The 20,011-nt window shown below is 43.0% G+C and overlaps 1 protein-coding gene across 3 annotated transcripts in view; it reads left to right on the forward strand.

The window, feature by feature from the left end:
• The window catches only part of FRYL (FRY like transcription coactivator), a 298,660-nt gene that overhangs the window by 25,681 nt on the left and 252,968 nt on the right, over nucleotides 1-20,011 (forward strand). The window contains exon 2 of one of the 3 annotated variants that reach the window (XM_073645520.1): nucleotides 462-520. The exons of the other annotated variants lie outside the window; for them this stretch is intronic. The gene's annotated coding sequence lies outside the window, so the exon portion shown is untranslated. The remainder of the gene's footprint in view (nucleotides 1-461; nucleotides 521-20,011) is intronic. 3 annotated transcript variants of the gene reach the window in all.

Here is a 20,011-nt window from a genome sequence, read left to right on the forward strand (position 1 = left end):
GAATGACAGTGCGCTTGCGCGACTGATGCTCCATGAATTTTCCATGGGGCTGCCGAGTGCAGTTTGTCTTTTTCCGGTGCCTCCATAGGAAATGAATGGCGAGGGGATCTAACCTGCGACACCATCTTGTAACTGGGATAAAAGTTTCCCGTCAAGGATAGAAGTTCTGCCAATCTATGTGGATGCCAGGTGTCGCACCCCCACCGAACAGTAAGCTGTCACCTATCCAGTAGAGAAGTGATAACTTGGCAGACAATCCCTTTAAAATTCTTGACACAATATAGTGTTTTTCATGTCCGTCACTCACACTTCTGCTTTTTAGACCTTTGAAATTTTATGTATCTATACAGCGTTACTTAATTACACAATTTTATGAACTTAAAATTCAAAGTGATTCCGATAACGTTTGACCACTGTCAGAAAGCTTCTATGTAGTAATTTTTTTTTTTTTTGTTTTAAAGGTTAAAATTGGATTCAGATTTTCTACCCAAAAAATTGCATGTGAAAAATCTGCAGCGTAGTAAGTAGCCTTATTATATTCCACTAAATCTCATTTACAAGATGCATAAGAAATCAGCAGCGTAATTTAAGCTGCCATGTAGATTTTCTATCGCCAGCAAGTTAATTTATATTAAGGATTTTCTCTGTGGATTAAACTTTCTGAAATTTGCTGTAAAATCCACAGCAAAGTTTGCAACAAAACCCTCAATTTGTGATGCAGATTTTCCACTGCATATTGGTCTTCTGTGGAGGCAGCCACATATTGCGTTTTTGCTGTGTTTTTTTTTTTTTCTGCAGGCATAACCTGCTCCCTTGGCAGTAAAGAATCTGCTTGCAAAAAGCAGGTTTTGCTGCGTATTTGCTGCCTTTTTATTGTCTCTTGTGCTTGCTGATGAATTTTAGTGAACCCAAAAAAAAAATAATAAAAAAAAAAGATACAACTTCCTAAGGTTTTTGCATCAAAAACGCAGCAAAACCTGATATCTGTATTTTTTACTGTGTTTTTGCACTTACTCATTGCTTTCTGAGTGAAAGAAGTGACATGCTGTATTTGTGAAAACGCAGCAGTTTTCCAAATCAGTCAGAAAAAAAAACGGTGTGTGTGCATGAGATTTCTGAATTCTTATAGCTTTTTCTAGTTCTCTGTAAAACGCAGCTTAAAATTTGCATGAAAATAAATGAAGCAAAAACGCAACGTGTGAACATAGCCTAAGTTTGGACCTATCACTGTATCAAGTGACCAGTTATTGCTCCTCTGAGTGTTGTGGTTTTTGTTTTTCATGGTACTTATTTAATGCTTATTTTTATGATTTTTACAGAGGGGATGTGGCTCATGGGATTCTCTAGGGGCATGTCTTAAGCATTACTACCCTGTGAGCACCTGCCCGCTTGTAGAGACCATACAAATTAGAGAATTAATTCAGAATCCATCAGTGATGAGTTTTTAACTCTTCTCTTCCTTTTGTGCCCCTCCCAGCTGATTTATGACTACATAATAGTTGGGTTGATCTTTGTGGTCATTGCTGAGATGTTGCAGTATTTTTAATAAAGCCCGATTGCAAAAATAATTTTCTGCCAAAAATATATGCCTTTGGATGAATGAAATGCCACTGAAGGTGTCCATATCCTTTAAAGAGTTATTCTCGTCCTGTTCAGGAGTGCGCTGTTCCCCAGCCTCGAGGCTTCCTGATTGCTGGGGGTTGGCTGCGCCTGGTTGACTGACAGTTTGGACCTGCAACATCGTCAATTACTGGCCTGAAGTGTGTGCTACCAATGCTGCTGTATGAATCAACATCGGATGTCTAGTGTCACTGAAGTTGGCCAAATCTGGAGATAACTATGCAATACAGCGATGCTAGCCAACCTTAGGGCAGTGCTTACAAGCTCTATTGGAAAGGGCTTGTAAGCACTGCACATGTTGGGTTAACTCTTGATGGACCACATGTGTAGGCGATGAGCAATAATAAAACAAAATTAAGATCTTGGAAACGGAAAGGATTTTTAATTTCCAATAAATCACAAACTTGCTTGTTTTAGCAGTAGCTCCTCTTAGTAGCAGTGTCTGAATAAAAAGCAATTTCACAACAACCAGACCTCTAATATGAGGCGTAGAGATAAGTATGGATTCACATTTCTATCACCTGTATGCCCATATTTGAGGTCAGATAAGTCCCAGGGGGGACAGATTCCCTTTAAAGAGTGTCTGTCTACCAGCAAAAATAAGTAAGTAATAAGTCCAAACTAAGCAGACCCTTAATACCGCCCTAATAAAAACTGACCCTTTAATGTTCTAATCTGTTTCCTCAAAATAGTTTGTTATACAGATATGTAATGATGTACTCTGTGTATCCTTGGCATGGCCAAGAGGGTTCAGTTACCGCTTTACTTACTTGTTGACATACACACGTGGTCAAAATTGTTGGTACCCCTCGTTTAATGAAAGAAAAACCCACAATGGTCACAGAAATTACTTGAATCTGACAAAAGTAATAATAAATTAAAAATCTATGAAAATGAACAAATGAAAGTCAACCCTGCTTCCACAGAATTTAAAAAAAAAAAAATTAAACTCATGAAATAGGCCTGGACAATTTTGACCACGTGTGTATGAACTTTACAAGAGTCAACTCTGTTAATCAAGAAACTGGGACAGAGATGGATACATGTCTTACAAGTAGGTAGGCAGGTCCACTGAACTACTCGGCCACGCCAAGGGTGCACTGAGCCCCTCATCATATTTGAACCCGGAAAGATTTTCGGCAATAACAGAGTAGACCATTGAAGGGTCTAGTTTTATCATGGCTATGTCCCCTATATAGTTAGTTTTGACACTGAATTGGGTCAGAGAAAATCCTTTTGGATTTCGCATCAACATCTGCTTGTTTTCCATTTTTGTTGCATATTTGCCTCAATTTTCAACAAGATATTTGCACAGATCTTTATTTCTTAAAATGTTACCCAAGTTGCTGCTACGGTAATGTGCTGTGGATATTCCAACCTCCGACCCAGACGGAAAGTCCACTGCACTTACACAACGTGTGAACGTACTCTAGAAGTTTAGACGCTGAGGCGGTAGACTAGTTTCATGATTCACTGCCAGACTCCCGATAGCATCTACTTTTTTTTTACTTAAATATACCCTGCTCAGATATTTTTATCCAGCAGTTCCATCAATCGAGCAGACAGGTAGAGTTTGGCATAGAGCAGCACACCTTATTATCATGTGCCAGATGTCGGAGAAGAAAGCAAGCACTTGAGCGCAGAGCGGCGGTCTAGACTATATTAGTGCTCTTAATTGCACTGAAGCCTGGATGGAGACCACAGTCTAGACATGTCAAGTGCTTCATCTGACTCCGTCATGTTCTAATCTCCTCCCTAGTGTTGTATATGTAGAATATAGCCATAGAGTCGACTACCCCTATGAAGAAACCTTCAGATCTGGAATCTGTTTGATTTATTGTGGCTATGACACTTTAATGATGTCCTCTTACTACAGTATTGTTACTGGCAGGGATGCGGTGTGTTCTCATCACGTTTGTTAAAAGGGTCCTACTGTACACTGCATTATTGCTTCCAGCTATTAACCTGCCTACACTTCATAGTTCTGTACACGGAAGCTAAAATTGTAGGTCTGAGGGAATTTTATGAGTTGTTCCTGCTAGAAAGTTAGACTTCTGTCAAGTTATTAAATAGTTAAAGAGGTTATGCAGCGCTTTTAAAAATTAATCTTTGATTAGTGTGGGTCTGATCGTCATACCCATCGTTCCCCAACAACTGTTTGAAGCAATTTTAATTTTTACTTTCTGCTTTTAAGGGGGTGCCGATGGTTAGATCCCTACTAATTTAATGGTGATGGCTTATCCTAATGATCCACTAGCTTTAAAACACTGAAAAACTTTTTAAAGTACCCCCTTAATTGTCTGCCGAACAATAGTTGCCTTTCCTGAGTCCCCCTTACCCAGGAACACTCGGCTAGGCTGAGCGCTCATGTGTCCTTTATGAGATAGTCCCTTGCCAGATTCCTTATTTCCCGGAGAAAAAAAGAATCGGCTCTTGGAAATCTGACATTTTAGATTCATCTCTTCCCTGACGTCACCTGTTGGGAGAGAATCGACATCGTTGGACTGTTGGTCAATCCCACCAATATTAGTTTGAAGGTGTCGGGTGGTCTTACAACTGCACAACACATCCACCATAAAACAGGTACACTCTCACCTGGAGGATGGGGATTTCTGAAAAGTACGTAGTAAGCCCAAGATCTTACCAAGCCAACATCTACCTCTAGATATCCTGCCAACAGCTCAAGTCTGCCTTTTATCATTAAAAGTTTGGCGATCAGAAAGCTTGTAACCATATTTACAAAATTATATATACTAAAGTTATGTCTCTTATGGGTTGAGGTTTCATGACAGGGGTGTAGTTATTGGGAATGTAGATGAAGGAGTTGCACCCAGGCCTGGAGCCTCAGGGGGCCCAAGTGACCTTCTACCACATAAGATACCAGTAGGACAGGGTTACTGGGGCCCTGTTTCAGGTTTTGCATTGGGAGCATTGTGTACTTGGTGCTTCTAGAAGTTTGCTCTTGGGTGCCTAATTTTTCTGTTACAATTTAGTGTCCGCAGTTGCTAAATGCATTGCACAGTTACGAAAGCTCATTCCAGTCTCTATCGATATCACCATGACAGTAGTGAGGCGTTACAGCTCACAAAAAGCCCTTTTTGAACATATCCCCAGGACGTGTGTGCTGAAAATAAGGCTGCCTATTCTTGTATCTTTACTTAAATTGAGTGTCTGAAAAATTCGGACACTGAACAAAGACAAGGTTATCCATATTTTCTTAATTGATTCAGAAATGCAGGTTTTGCTTCAGTTTTTTTAAGCCAAAGTCAGAGTGAGTCCAAATGGAAGAATAGAAATAAGAACTTATTTTTCTCCTGATGGAGCCATGTTTTGGCTTGGTTTATAAAACTACACCAAAAACTGGGCAATTTAATTCCTGTGTGTGTGTAAAAAAAAAAAAAAAAAAAAAAAAAAAAAAAAAAAAAAAATTCCCACTCTTTATCTAAACGTTACCAAAGAGAAGCCACCCAAATAAAAGAAGCCATACGCATCTCCTGAATATGCCCTCCGCTTTATCCTTGCCGCTCAAACTGTATCCAGCGGATGGGAAGTGATGACGTTTTGACCTCCAGTCACCGTGACTCCAATCAGTGGTCTTCCCAGTCAGGTTAGGGGTGGTAATCCTCTTTGGTCTGGTGGAGACAATCAAGGCATTGGAACAGATTATGGGGTATATATGGCTTCTTTTATCTGGGGGCTTCTCTTCCAAACTACCTATTCCCAGGAAACGAGTTGGCTGGTTTCAAACATTGGCATTTTTATGGTCGTCAAAATGCTTCAAATATTTTGTTGCTGATGTCTTTTTTTTCTCTGTGGTCAAAAAACTTCTCCTAAGTATAACCTTAAGAAAAAAAAGTTTGATGGAGATATTTTTTTTTACCAAACATGCATACGGGAGCTTTCTTATCCCCTTTAGTACACCTCCTGCTGTTTTGCCTGATGTATAGGCATCCATAGACAGCTGGAACTTCTAGTTCTCAAACAGATGGGGCGCCCCAGGTAGTGTCATTCTTCTCTGGATCTTATGATTGACTTGCGCTTTCTCTGCTCATTATTTACCGCATTCCAATCAAGTTTCTGATTTGCATCTATAACCGGGCGCATTTCACTGCCGTTCAAAGACATTTTTGACTCTTTGATGTAAAATTAGAAATGCAGAAAAAAAAGTACAATTCATACATTCTTACTCCTTCCTTGCTCTGCCTCTCACAGTAGGAAAGAAACAAGATTATCTCATAATTACTGATTGTGCACATTGCAGATATATTTTTGGATCACAATGTGAATTGATTATTGAGAGCTGGCTTATTTAATGTTTTATTGCAGCCCAGCGCCATATTCTTCTTGAAATGGGAATATGTTTCCTGGAAAAGTACAAGTAATTATGTATGGTGAAGTATTGGAATGCCAAGGATAAAGGAGTTCTCTTGCTTTATTTAAACGTCTTTTTGGTGTTGGGGAAAATCTCTTTCCCTCAGTTGTGGTTTAAGCCTTACTCACTCTCCCCAGGTCCGTCGCTGCCTCTCCGTCACTGACTCCGGTGTGCACAATGAGCACACTGATTAACTGCAGCGTTGTTGATGTGACCTCAGCGCTGCAGACAATAACAGACAACAGGAACAGCAGAGACTCCTTTCTTGACCCAGGTATGGGAAGCATAACTGCATCCCAGGGACAGGAGTTTTATGAGACTGGTAAACGCCTTTAACTTGTCTTTGTCGCGTCTAAAATTGCCGGCTGCAGTTGTATGGGCGTGCGATTCCAAACACATGGCAGATGCCGACTCTCCCATAGACTTGAATGGCCTGGCATGCCTGTCTGCCTATGGGTGAGATCTAATACAACCCTCCAGATCCCTGATGGAAATCATCGATGTATCAGGTTTTACCATCAGTGATTATTTAACGTGTACATAATCTCTTACCATCAGTTTGCAAAGGAGCAATTTAGGGTGAAAATGTAATGCTGTGTAAAAATGTTTTTTTTTTTTTTATAATATATATTTTCAATATAATTTTAGTGGTCGTGCTCACTCTGGCCTCATTCAGACATCTATCTTTAATGCACATGTTCTGCCTATGTTTTTCACGGGTAGACCATGTACCCATTGTATTCTATGGAGCTATTCGCTGTTTTGCGGAGACAATCTCAGAGACCTGTCTGTTTTTGATCGGATTCATGGAAAAAAATTACCCATACAAGTCTGTGTCTGTGAAAATCACTGACAGCACATGGTGGCATCAGTATACAGAACGTGTGCTGTCTGTTTTACAACAATGCTATGATAGAAGCTTTGCAAATTTTTTTTTTTTTTTACTAGAAAATAACTGCTTAAACACTAATGGAAAGGATGCTAGGTTGTGAAATGTCTGAGCGGTGTCCGATTTTTTTTTAGTTATTTTTTGGGCAGCACTCGGACCCATAGCCTTGTATAGTGTTACAGATCCATTCACACTTTTAAGGCTCATGCTCATCTGCGTTTAAAACGGACGAGTGCAATCTGATAAAAAATTGCACTCTTGACTAATGTTAGTCAATCATTCTGTGTTCATCTGCAATTTTTTTTTAATTTTTCTCAGCTGCGAGTGGCCGAGTATATCTGACGAGACTCGCCAATGAAAGTCAATGGGCGAGAGAAAAAAATTGCATGGCAAACGGACCATGCGTGTGCCGTGCGACTTTTACACACCCATCTCATAGGAAACCCGACATTTCATCTGCTGAGTACAGTAAAATTGCAACGTGACCCGTCAGAATAGAGTACAGATATGTAATTAGTGCAGTGTGTGTATGTGTGCGTGTAGCTAACTGTGCATGTAATTAGCTAATAATTAAATAAATTTAAGAACAAAATGGCTTGGGGTCCACCTTAATTTTCTTAACCAGCTGAGGGAAAGCCGACAGCTGGGGGCTGATGTCAAGCCCAGGGGTTAGTAATGCAGAGGCGTCTATAAGACACCCCCATAGTCAAATGTAATAAAGACAGAGTAAAGTCCTTTATTTTAAATAAACACTCCCCACCTTCTTTTACCCATTTATTAATGTAAAATTAAAAATAATAAACCACAGTATTCCTCACCTGTCCACTGATAATCCATTTGTCCCACAAAGAAAAGCCCAACTCTGCTACATCTGGGATGCATAGGTGAGCAGTGGCATGGTCACATCATGCCAGTGCTCAGCTATGTATGCAGATGTACAGTACAGACCAAAAGTTTGGACACACCTTCTCATTTAAAGATTTTTCTGTATTTTCATGACTATGAAAATTGTACATTCACACTGAAGGCATCAAAACTATGAATTAACACATGTGGAATTATATACTTAACAAAAAAGTGTGAAACAACTGAAAATATGTCTTATATTCTAGGTTCTTCAAAGTAGCCACCTTTTGCTTTGATGACTGCTTTGCACACTCTTGGCATTCTCTTGATGAGCTTCAAGAGGTAGTCACCGGAAATGGTCTTCCAACAATCTTGAAGCAGTTCCCAGAGATGCTTAGCACTTGTTGGCCCTTTTGCCTTCACTCTGCGGTCCAGCTCACTCCAAACCATCTCGATTGGGTTCAGGTCTGGTGACTGTGGAGGCCAGGTCATCTGGCGTAGCACCCCATCACTCTCCTTCTTGGTCAAATAGCCCTTACACAGCCTGGAGGTGTGTTTGGGGTCATTATCTTGTTGAAAAATAAATGATGGTCCAACTAAACGCAAACCGGATGGAATAACATGCAGCTGCAAGATGCTGTTGTAGCCATGCTGGTTCAGAATGCCTTCAAATTTTGAATAAATCCCCAACAGTGTCACCAGCAAAGCACCCCCACACCATCACACCTCCTCCTCCATGCTTCACGGTGGGAACCAGGCATGTAGAGTCCATCCGTTCATCTTTTCTGCGTCGCACAAAGACATGGTGGTTGGAACCAAAGATCTCAAATTTGGACTCATCAGACCAAAGCGCAGATTTCCACTGGTCTAATGTCCATTCCTTGTGTTCTTTAGCCCAAACAAGTCTCTTCTGCTTGTTGCCTGTCCTTAGCAGTGGTTTCCTAGCAGCTATTTTACCATGAAGGCCTGCTGCACAAAGTCTCCTCTTAACAGTTGTTGTAGAGCTGTGTCTGCTGCTAGAACTCTGTGTGGCATTGACCTGGTCTCTAATCTGAGCTGCTGTTAACCTGTGATTTCTGAGGCTGGTGACTCGGATAAACTTATCCTCAGAAGCAGAGGTGACTCTTGGTCTTCCTTTCCTGGGGCGGTCCTCATGTGAGCCAGTTTCTTTGTAGCGCTTGATGGTTTTTGCAACTGCACTTGGGGACACATTCAAAGTTTGCCAAATTTTTCGGACTGACTGACCTTCATTTCTTAAAGTAATGATGGCCACTCGTTTTTCTTTACTTAGCTGCTTTTTTCTTGCCATAATACAAATTCTAACAGTCTATTCAGTAGGACTATCAGCTGTGTATCCACCTGACTTCTGCACAACACAACTGATGGTCCCAACCCCATTTTTAAGGCAAGAAATCACACTTATTAAACCTGACAGGGCACACCTGTGAAGTGAAAACCATTTCCGGTGACTACCTCTTGAAGCTCATCAAGAGAATGCCAAGAGTGTGCAAAGCAGTCATCAAAGCAAAAGGTGGCTACTTTGAAGAACCTAGAATATAAGACCTATTTTCAGTTGTTTCACACTTTTTTGTTAAGTATATAATTCCACATGTGTTAATTCATAGTTTTGATGCCTTCAGTGTGAATGTACAATTTTCATAGTCATGAAAATACAGAAAAATCTTTAAATGAGAAGGTGTGTCCAAACTTTTGGTCTGTACTGTAGCTGAGTTGAGCTTTTCTTTGTGGGATAAATGGATTATCGGCGGACAGGTCAGGTATACTGTACCTTATTTTTAATTTTACATTACTAAATGGGTAAAAGAGAGTGCGAGTGTTTATTTAAATTTTAAGGACGTTGTCTGTGTCTTTATTACATTTGACTTTGGGGGTAGTAATGGGGGTGTCTTATAGACTCCTTTCCATTACTAAGCCCCGGCCTTGATGTCAGTGGCCATAAAACAGTTGATATCAACCCCACAACTATTACCCCACTTGCCACCACACCAGGGCAATTGGGAAGAGTGGAGGCTAAGCGACAGAATTGGCATAGCTGATGGATGCGCCATTTCTGGGGCGGCTGAAGGCTGATGTTCTTAGTCTGGGAGGAGTACAATATCCATGGCCCCTTCCTAGGCTATTAATATCCGCCCGCAGCTGTCAGCATAGCCTTTACTGGTTGTTAAAAATAGGGGGGACCCCACACCTTTTGTTTGCAGTGTCATCCTTTGTTAATAACCAGTAAAGGCTAAGTAGACTGCTGTGAGCTGATATTAATAGCCTGGGAAGCTCCATGTTTATTACCTCCTTCCCAGACTGTAAACATCAGTCCCCAGCTGTCAGCTTTCCCTCGTCTGCTTAAGAATAATATGGGGGACCCCATTCCATTTTTCCCTTTTAATTCTTTAATTATTAGCAAAATACATGGACCATAAGCTACACATGCATGCAATGATGATATATCTCACTGACATATTTATTTCTATCATCTATCTAATATATCTGTATAAACTTGCTTGAAATTACATAGAGAATTGCTGTATGTAAAAGCTGATGTTAAAAACGCATTGTATACGCATGTCATACGGATGCTAGGTAAGAAAAATCGCATTGTACTCGCATGACACTAGTCTGATTTTTCAGGAACAGCATCAGACCGGTTTTATAAACACAGATGAGTGTGAGCCCCTAATGATTGGTCTGGGAATGAGATCCGTGAGGCTCGGAGCTTGTCCTATTCTGATCCAATGTTGAGGATAATAGGACGTGCTCAGTGGGTCTGGTAAAAAAATAATAATAATCAGGCAGCGCTCACTCATTCATACGGATGTATGCATGCTCCCTGAATCTGATAAACCGACCAAACGCTGATGAAATCATGTAAGTAAAAGAAAAAGCGTCTGTCTGAATGAGGCCCAGTTTCTCCATGGTGAATAGCAGGGATCCAGGTTGGACTCCTCTTTGGGGCCTCTGCAGGGAACGAGCTCAGGATTTCCAGTCTCTGCATGTCCAGTCATCCATTGACAGAAATGTGGTATTATACAATTATGACATGTTTATGTTTCTACCAACCAGAAAGTCTCTGTGACCCTCCTACCGAATATCTGTTATTCTTGTCATAAATGTTTTGTGTTTGCGCTCGTGTCTGTTGTGTCTGGATGTCTGACATCAGCTGCTCCTGGTTAGAATAGCTTTTAATGGTAATGTATTAAGTCAGTATATGGTCGTCTTCTCATTTACATCCCAAGATCTAAATCCATGGCAGGTCTAATAACAGAAGCCGGTGTGCTTGAACTTATAAGGATATTCTGAGACACATTAGACGTCTATGGTGTCTTGTTGGCTCAAGTTCTTAAAGCGACCATGTCGGCAAGGTTTTACATATGGAAGTAGTGATTATGGCTGTATAGGCGCTTTTTTTCCTAATTAAAAGGACCTTTTTTGTAGAAATCAAATGTCCGTCATGAGAAATATAACATGAAAGACGTGTGCATAGTAGGCTGGAAGTGCACAAGGGCGTGTCTATGCCCTTGTACTGCTTCTTTCAAGGCAGCGACACGCCCCCATTGCACTTACAACCTGATTTGCATATGTCTTCTACACTAGATTTCTCATGACTGCACATTTAATCTCTACAAAACGGGTATTCTTTTTATTGGGGGGACAAGCCCCTACACAATCCTGGGTGGATAGGAGTGTGGTTCTGTTAACTGCTGGGTGATGCCAGTAAGTATGGCACTTAGGCTCCTGAGGCCACTGACCCTTTTAATCCTGACCTTGCGGGCACCCTCGTCTCTATATACTCCCCTTTAGGAGATTTGGGACATGACGTGCTCATGGACACAGGTGTTTTGTGTGCTACTAATGGTCATGGAACGGCTGATAACAGGGAACAATGGCTTGAGCTGCATTACACCACAATTGTATCTATGACACTGGATGCTCATTAGGAAGACTGTATTTCCATGCATCCATGTCTGTGTATTATGTGTATATGAGACGGGGAGCGGTCCTGCTTGTTGCAGGTAGTCAGACAGCTGATGTCCCTGAGGAATCGGCAGAGGCTGCAACCAGATAGACGTCTCAGGGGGTACATTCATTTCATGGATGAGTCTGCCGGTGTGTTGGGTCTCTGTTCAGACGACGTCCCCTATTTTCATATAGAGGTTTTATCCTAGTGCTGTTCACATGTCCATGTTGTGGGTGTGTGTTTGTTTAAAAAAAAAAAAAAAAAAAAAGAAAACATACAAAAAAAAAACCCTGTGGAGATTTGTCAGTTTTTCATCCTAAGTCGTTGGGTCCATGAAAATCGCACTCGGACACCAGCCATGCTGTCTGTTTTTTACATTTTTTTTTTTGAATGTGAGAAAATCACTGACAGTAAAAACAACAAAAAAAAAACTGTGAAAATCCGATCCAGCACGCTGATGAAAATGAGCCCTTAATTGCTGTGATTTCCGCATTATTACATTTATTGATATTGCTGTCTAATAACCATATCATATGAAATCTGCTTATTGTAAACAGACAGTTCTTTTGCCTGCGGTTACACACAATAGAGGCCGGAGGAGACGGCGCTGGGCGAGGAATAGAGCTGGAGTGACGGAGGCTTCAGATCTACCATAGCCCTTCAGTTTCCTTTGCATATCAATTCAAACCCTGATTTCTCAATAATGGCCAATTGGTCTGGCCATATGATGGCATTGCTGGACTTGTCCTGAAAGAGCTACTGTACACACATATAAAATGTCTAGGGGGTGAAATCCTGCTGACAGATTCCCTTTTACATTTGTCGATGATTGCTCGATCATTCCCACAACATAGTCAGCGAGTGATCAGCAATAATTTTGTTCGACTCTATCATAGAGATGTGCTGCTAGAATGTGGAGTCTTCCATGAGAATGATCGGAAGTGACATTGTGTGAATAAAGCAATGGACAATTGTTTGAACAGAGTATACGGACTGCACACGGACAAGTGAGGGAAAAAAATCAACCCACTTTTCTGGATGAAGCTTTTTATACGTTAGTGTGAACCTACCCTTATGGTAATCACTATTTTCTAGTTGGTTTTTCATAGTGTCATTTCTCCCATTAATGCCATTGTGCCTGTGCTGCTGTTCTGGCCTTGAAAGAACTAGAATAGGCTGCAGGCTGTACCTTCATATGTGACTGCATTCTGCCCAAGGTCTTCTTTGTGTGGTGGGGTAATTAACAGGGATCAATTATTTGTCTTTCATCTTGTTCCATGCATATTTTCAGAAGTTATCCTGAATGTTCTGTCAGTGATTTTTTTTTTCTTCATTTGCACACAGACACATTAACAACGTTAAATAAAAAACCACAACTGCCTGAAACGGAAAAAAAACATAAATTGAGGAACTTTGGATTATGTGAAAGTGAACATGACTGTAATAAGCAAGCCACTGTGCCCTTCAATGTATCGCATTTATGTATGTGTGTGTGTGTATATATATATATATATATATATATATATATATATATATATATATATATATATATATATATATATATATATATATATATATATATATATATATATATATATATATATATATATATATATATATATATATATATATATGTGTATGTATATATATATATATATGTATATATGTGTGTGTGTGTGTGTATATACCGTATTTTTCAGACTATATGTCGCACCGGACCATAAGACGCACCTAGGTTTTAGAGGAGGAAAATAGGAAAAAAAAATTTGAGCAAAAAATGTGGTCATGATGCCCTGTTATGGGGGAGGTGGTCTGCTGCTGACACTGTTATTGGGGTAATGTCCCCCAATTCTGGTAGTATCCTCCATCCTAGTATACAGTGCCCCCATCCCATCCTGGTATACCTGGCCCTCGTGCCTATCCTTGTATGCATGGCACCCCTTGATCCCCCATCCTTGTATGCATGGCACCTCTTGGTCCCCCATCCTGGTATGCATGGCACCCCTTGATCCCCCTTCCTGGTATGCATGGGACACCTTGATCCCCCTTCCTGGTATGCATGGCACCCCTTGAGCCCCCATCCTGGTATGCATGGCACCCCTTGAGCCCCCATCCTGGTATGCATGGCACCCCTTGAGCCCCCATCCTGGTATGCATGGCACCCCTTGAGCCCCCATCCTGGTATACATGGCACCCCTTGAGCCCCCATCCTGGTATGCATGGCACCCCTTGAGCCCCCATCCTGGTATGCATGGCACCCCTTGAACCCCCATCCTGGGCTGCATGGCACCCCTTGAGCCCCCATTACGCTGCCCACAAAAAAAAAATAAATAAACAGTCATACTCACCTCCAGCGCTGTCCTGCTCTGCTGCCGACACTTTCACTGTGTGAGCCGCGCATGGCGTCCCTGCCATGCGCCCTCAAACAGTGTGAGACTCTGTGCTGGAATAGTCACTGCTCCCCACGCCGGGACTCTGTGACCATTCAGTCTGTTAAATAGCACGCACACTGTACCGCAGCGCGGCTCCTGCTGCCGCTCTGCTGTAAGTGTGCCTTCTATTAAAGATCATGGATATTCACTACAACCCATGGGAATGGGTTGTAGGGAATATTCATGAGCATTAATAGCGGGCTGCTGCCTCCTGTACCCCGCTGATCCCCCCCCCCCCCCAGCTGCTGCTCCCCCACACCCACCACCACGCTCAGCCATGTATATAGTATTCAGAATATAAGACTCACCCCCCCGCTTTCCTCCAGAATTTTGGAGGAAAAAAAGTGCGTCTTATAGTCCGAAAAATACGGTACGTGTGTGTGTATGTGTGTGTGTGTGTGTGTGTATATATACACACTGCTCAAAAAAATAAAGGGAACACTTAAACAACAGAATATAACTACAAGTAAATCAAACTTCTGTGAAATCAAACTGTCCACTTAAGAAGCAACACTGCTTAAGGCTGAGTTCACACGATGCGTTTTTCATGCGTTTCCGCGGCGTTTTTGCAGTTGCGTAAACGCCGCGGAAACGCATGAAAAACGCATGGTAGAAGGGCAGCAATGTTCCCCAATGGAAATCCGCACGTGCTGTGCCCATGATGCGGATTTTTCCGCAGCGTAAACGCTGCGGTCAAAAATCCGCAGCATGTCAATTAATTTTGCGGAAACGCTGCTCTTTTGCCGCCATTGACTTGCATTAGACCGCATGGAATCCGCATCACTGTATATGTTGATGCGCTTTTCATGCGGTCTAATGTGCGGATGGTACCCGGGTGTGGATGAGAGGACTCTCATCCAGACCCAGGTACCATTAAAAAAAAAAGAATAAAATAAAAAATATGTATATTCTCACCTTCTGACGGCACGCGCTGCGTCCTGCCGGCTTCCCGCGCACTTCGCGGTTGAATGAAGGACCTTCGCTGACGTCAGAGTCATGTGACGGGTCACGTGACGCTGACGTCGGAAGGTCCTACAGTCTTCACTGCCGGCAGCCGGGACCGATGAAGCAGGACACCGGGGGCCATCAGAGGGTAAAGTATAGATTTATTTTTTATTTTTTGACATCACACACTATATAAATCCATGCCGGTTGCATGGATTTATATAGTGTGAAGTTGACAAGCACTTTCCAAGTGATGCTAAAATCGCTTGGGAAGCGCTTGTCAACCCGCATGTGGAAATGAAAGTGAAGACCGCTTCATTTCCGCATGTCCCTGGCAGGAAACCGCATGTACAATCCGCATGCGTTTTTTCCTGCCAGAGAGATGCAGAAACGCTCAGGAAAAAATCCTGAGCATTTCTGCATCGTGTGCACATACCCGAACAATCAATTTCACATGCTGTTGTGCAAATGGAATAGATAATAGATGGAAATTATTGACAATTATCAAGACACCCTCAATAAAGGAGTGGTTCTGCAGGTGGGGACCACAGACCACATCTCAGTACCAATGCTTTCTGGCTGATGTTTTGGTCACTTTTGAAAGTTGGTTGTGCTTTCACACTCGTGGTAGCATGAGACAGACTCTACAACCCACAGAAGTTGCTCAGGTAGTGCAGCTCATCCAGGATGGCACATCAATGCGAGCTGTGGCAAGAAGGTTTGCGGTGTCTGTCAGCGTAGTGTCCAGAGGCTGGAGGCGCTACCAGGAGACAGGCCAGTACACCAGGAGATGTGGAGGGGGCCGTAGGAGGGCAACAACGCAGCAGCAGGACCGCTACCTCCGCCTTTGTGCAAGGAGCAACAGGAGGAGCACTGCCAGAGCCCTGCAAAATGACCTCCAGCTGGCCACAAATGTGCATGTGTCTGCACAAACTGTTAGAAACCGACTCCATGAGGGTGGTATGAGGGCCTGACATCCACAGATGGGGGTTGTGCTCACAACCCAACACCGTGCAGGACGCTTGGAATTTGCCACAGAACACCAGGTATGGCAAAGTCGCCACTGGCGCCCTGTGCTCTTCACAGATGAAAGCAGGTTCACACTGAGCACATGTGACAGACGTGACAGAGTCTGGAGACGCTGTGGAGAGCGATCTGCTGCCTGCAACATCCTTCAGCATGACTGGTTTGGCTTTGGGTCAGTAATGGTGTGGGGTGACATTTCTTTGGAGGGCCGCCCAGCCCTCTATGTGCCAGAGGTAGCCTGACTGCCATTATGTACCGAGATGAGATCCTCAGACCCCTTGTGAGACCATATGCTGGTGCAGTTGGCCCTGGGTTCCTCCTTATGCAGGACAATGCCAGACCTCATGTGGCTGGAGTGTGTCAGCAGTTCCTGCAAGATGAAGGCATTGAAGCTATGGACTGAACCGCCTGTTCCCCAGACCTGAATCCGATTGAGCACATCTGGGACATCATGTCTCGTTCCATTCACCATCGTCCCATTGCACCACAGACTGTCCAGGAGTTGGCGGATGTTTTAGTCCAGGTCTGGGAGGAGATCCCACAGGAGACCTTCCGCAACCTCATCAGGAGCATGCCCAGGCGTTGTAGGGAGGTCATACAGGCACGTGGAGGCCACACACAATACTGAGCCTCCTTTTGACTTGTTTTAAGGACATTACATCAAAGTTGGATCAGTCTGTAGTGTTTTTCCTCTTTAATTTTGAGGGTGACTCCAAATCCAGGCCTCCATTGGTTAATAAATTTGATTTCCATTGATGATTTTTGTGTGATTTTGTTGTCAGCACATTCAACTTTGTACAGAACAAAGTATTCAAAGAGAATATTTCATTCATTCAGATCTAGGATGTGTTATTTGAGTGTTCCCTTTATTTTTTTGAGCAGTGTGTATATGTGTGTGTATGTATGTATATGTGTATATGGCGCCCCTCATCCCCTATCTCGGTATGCATGGCACCCCTCATCCCCTATCCCGGTATGCATGGCACCCCTCATCCCCTATCCCGGTATGGATGGCACCCAATCCCTCATCCTAGTATGCATGGCACCCCTCATCCCTATTCTGGTATGCATGATACCCCCTCACCCTGGTATGCATGATACCCCCTCACCCTGGTATGCATGATACCCCCTCACCCTGGTATGCATGATACCCCCTCACCCTGGTATGCATGATACCCCATCCCTCATCCTGGTATGTTTGGTACCCCTCATCCCTATTCTGGTATGCATGGCACCCCTCACCCCCCAATCCTTTTATGCATGGTCCTCCCCCCCCCCCCCCATCCCAAATCCTGGTATGCATGGCACCCTTCATCCCCGAAACCTGGTATGCATGGCACCCCTCATCCCCGAAACCTGGTATGCATGGCACCCCTCATCCCCGAAACCTGGTATGCATGGCACCCCTCATCCCTATTCTGGTATGCATGATACCCCCTCACCCTGGTATGCCTGATACCCCATCCCTCATCCTGGTATGTATGGCACCCCTCATCCTGGTATGCATGGTCCCCTCACCCCCCCCCCCCCCCAATCCTGGTATGTGTGGTACCCCTCATCCTGGTATGCATGATCCTCACCCCACAATCCTGGTATGTGTGGCCCCCTCATCCCTTTCACACTGTACACACATACAAAAAAATAAACACTTATATTATACTTGCCTTTCTTCTCTGTGCTCCAGCGCTGCTGCGTCCTGTTCTGCCGGAGACTGGGGAGGAGTGCGGCGTTGGAGCACCGCGCTGTCCGGCGCCATTTTGCTGAAGACAAACTGTAAATGTGTCTTCAGTAAATTGGCGCCGGATAGCGCTATGTGCATGCACCGATCCGACGCCTCACTCCTGCCCCGGTCTCCGGCGAAGAGAGGCGCCGCGGCAATGCTCCTCCCGGTCAGGTATGTAAGTATGGCGCTGGAGATCGCGGTATACGTTCAGTGCCTACGCATACCGCGATCTCCGGCACCATACACTCCTCTTACCTGTAACTGCTGGATGCCTGCTTCTGTCTGGAGCCAGACTGCACGTAGCGCATGCACAGTCTATCGAGGCTTCCGACATAGACACACATCCCCGGTTATATTATAATATCTATCGATCGATTTATCTATCTATCTTTATTTACTTTTTTATGTATAAACTATATTTTCTGCACATTGATACATCAGCCATCTTGCCTGAGCTTGTAAGTTGCATTAGAGTTCTAGTTTCCAGTACATGGATCATATGAAACTGTAGACCTGATGATCACTAACTTTTATGAGTGTTGTGTGCATGCTCTGTCATCTGTGCAGAGGTCACTGTGCAGGGAAGGGAGAAGGTGGCTCTCTCATAGAGAATATAGCAGCAATCAGCTGAGCTGTCTTCCCATGTAAAGTCAGGAGAGAGCCTTCGTTGTGAAGATCTGTTCTGATAATTTAAAATTGGGTTTTCTAATAATTTTGGAGTGATGTCTGCTAGTTATTAGAATGGCAGCGTTATTCAGACTGAACATAACGAATCTGGATACTTCGTACTTATATGCAGCTCATTCAATTATCCCAAATTATTTACAGATGGGGGTGTGGTATGCTGGATGCCATGGAAAGTGCTGCAGTCATAATGACGCCCTATGGGTGATGCATCTGGTCTGTGGAAATATTACATTTGATATTTCATATTTATTCCCTAATTGTCTATTAAACCATGTATCCTGTGGTTGTTTTTCAGTTTTACAAGGGTCCGGTTTGGCAGACTGACTGTCCTAACGGCTCATCAGCAATGTTTTAGCACCAACATATGAGGCATGTGGGGATGATGGAAAAGCATGTGAAACAATTTAAGTCTTTTTGTCCTTGTGAGCGGTCTGCCCTGCAAGACTGGGTGTGGGCAGAGAATCTGGAGTATGTTGAGTATTGGATGCCTGCTGCACAGACATGGCATTATCCTGGCTTTTTGTCCATTGTGTGAATAATTGACTGTTTTACCCAGCGGATTCTAGTTTAGGTATGAACTGCTCGTATCACGTGTCTGTATTTGGGGGCACTGCCATATCTGTGTATATGAGGGATTTAGGTACATGATTATCCCGGTGCTCCAGATTAGGACAATATGTCTCCAGAAGAGGGTAAGTCATGATGGGTTTGTGCTGTATCCCTGCTGCTGGCGATTTACTTGTAATATATAGAGTTATTTTAACCTATTACTACATGTTAATGTAATGTAGTAGCGCTACTAATTAATGCCGATTTTTAGTGAATGACTCTACTAATTTGTGTATCTGACAATTGGTTTTGGCCCTTCCTCTGTTTCTCTGGCTGCAGACCCCTCTTTCTCCTAAACATGCCAATTCGTGTAAATTAGATTCCTATAGTGATATTGTGATCAGCAGATTGTCGCTTATAAACCTTCTCGTCTTCGCAATAGGATTGCACTTGTGTGATCTCTTCCTCCTCATTTCATTTTAAGGAGCAGTCTAGCAGCCCTCAAGAACTTCTGATGTGGAAGTTTGCTGACTTTCTTATCCTATTGCGATTAGTTGTAGATGCATGAACACAATACAGGGAAAAAAAATCTTGGTGCGATCCTGTCCCTAAAGGGACCGATTAGTGAAGATGGCGCCATGCGTTGGTCTACGTTCACACCTCCATTCGGAGATTCCGTTTGTCTGTTCTGTTTCATTGACAAAAACGGATCTGTAGCATAACTGATGCAAGCCGACGCAGAGGGGCTCTATTGACTATTATGGGGCCTGTTGTGTTAGTATGGGGGGTACAAAAAGTTTGACCTTTTTTTTTTTTTTTTTTTTTTTTTTTCCTGTTCCAAAATCAGACACAGAATAGAAGCCAGGAGGACCTCATTATAATGGAGACCTCATTTGGGTCAGTTTTACAGCCAATACACTTTGGACATTACATGGGGTTGTCTCATGATTGT

Source organism: Phyllobates terribilis, unplaced genomic scaffold (genome assembly GCF_046119375.1).
Source record: "Phyllobates terribilis strain yellow unplaced genomic scaffold, ASM4611937v1 Scaffold_1__5_contigs__length_1240528914, whole genome shotgun sequence".
Lineage (NCBI taxonomy): Eukaryota > Metazoa > Chordata > Amphibia > Anura > Dendrobatidae > Phyllobates > Phyllobates terribilis.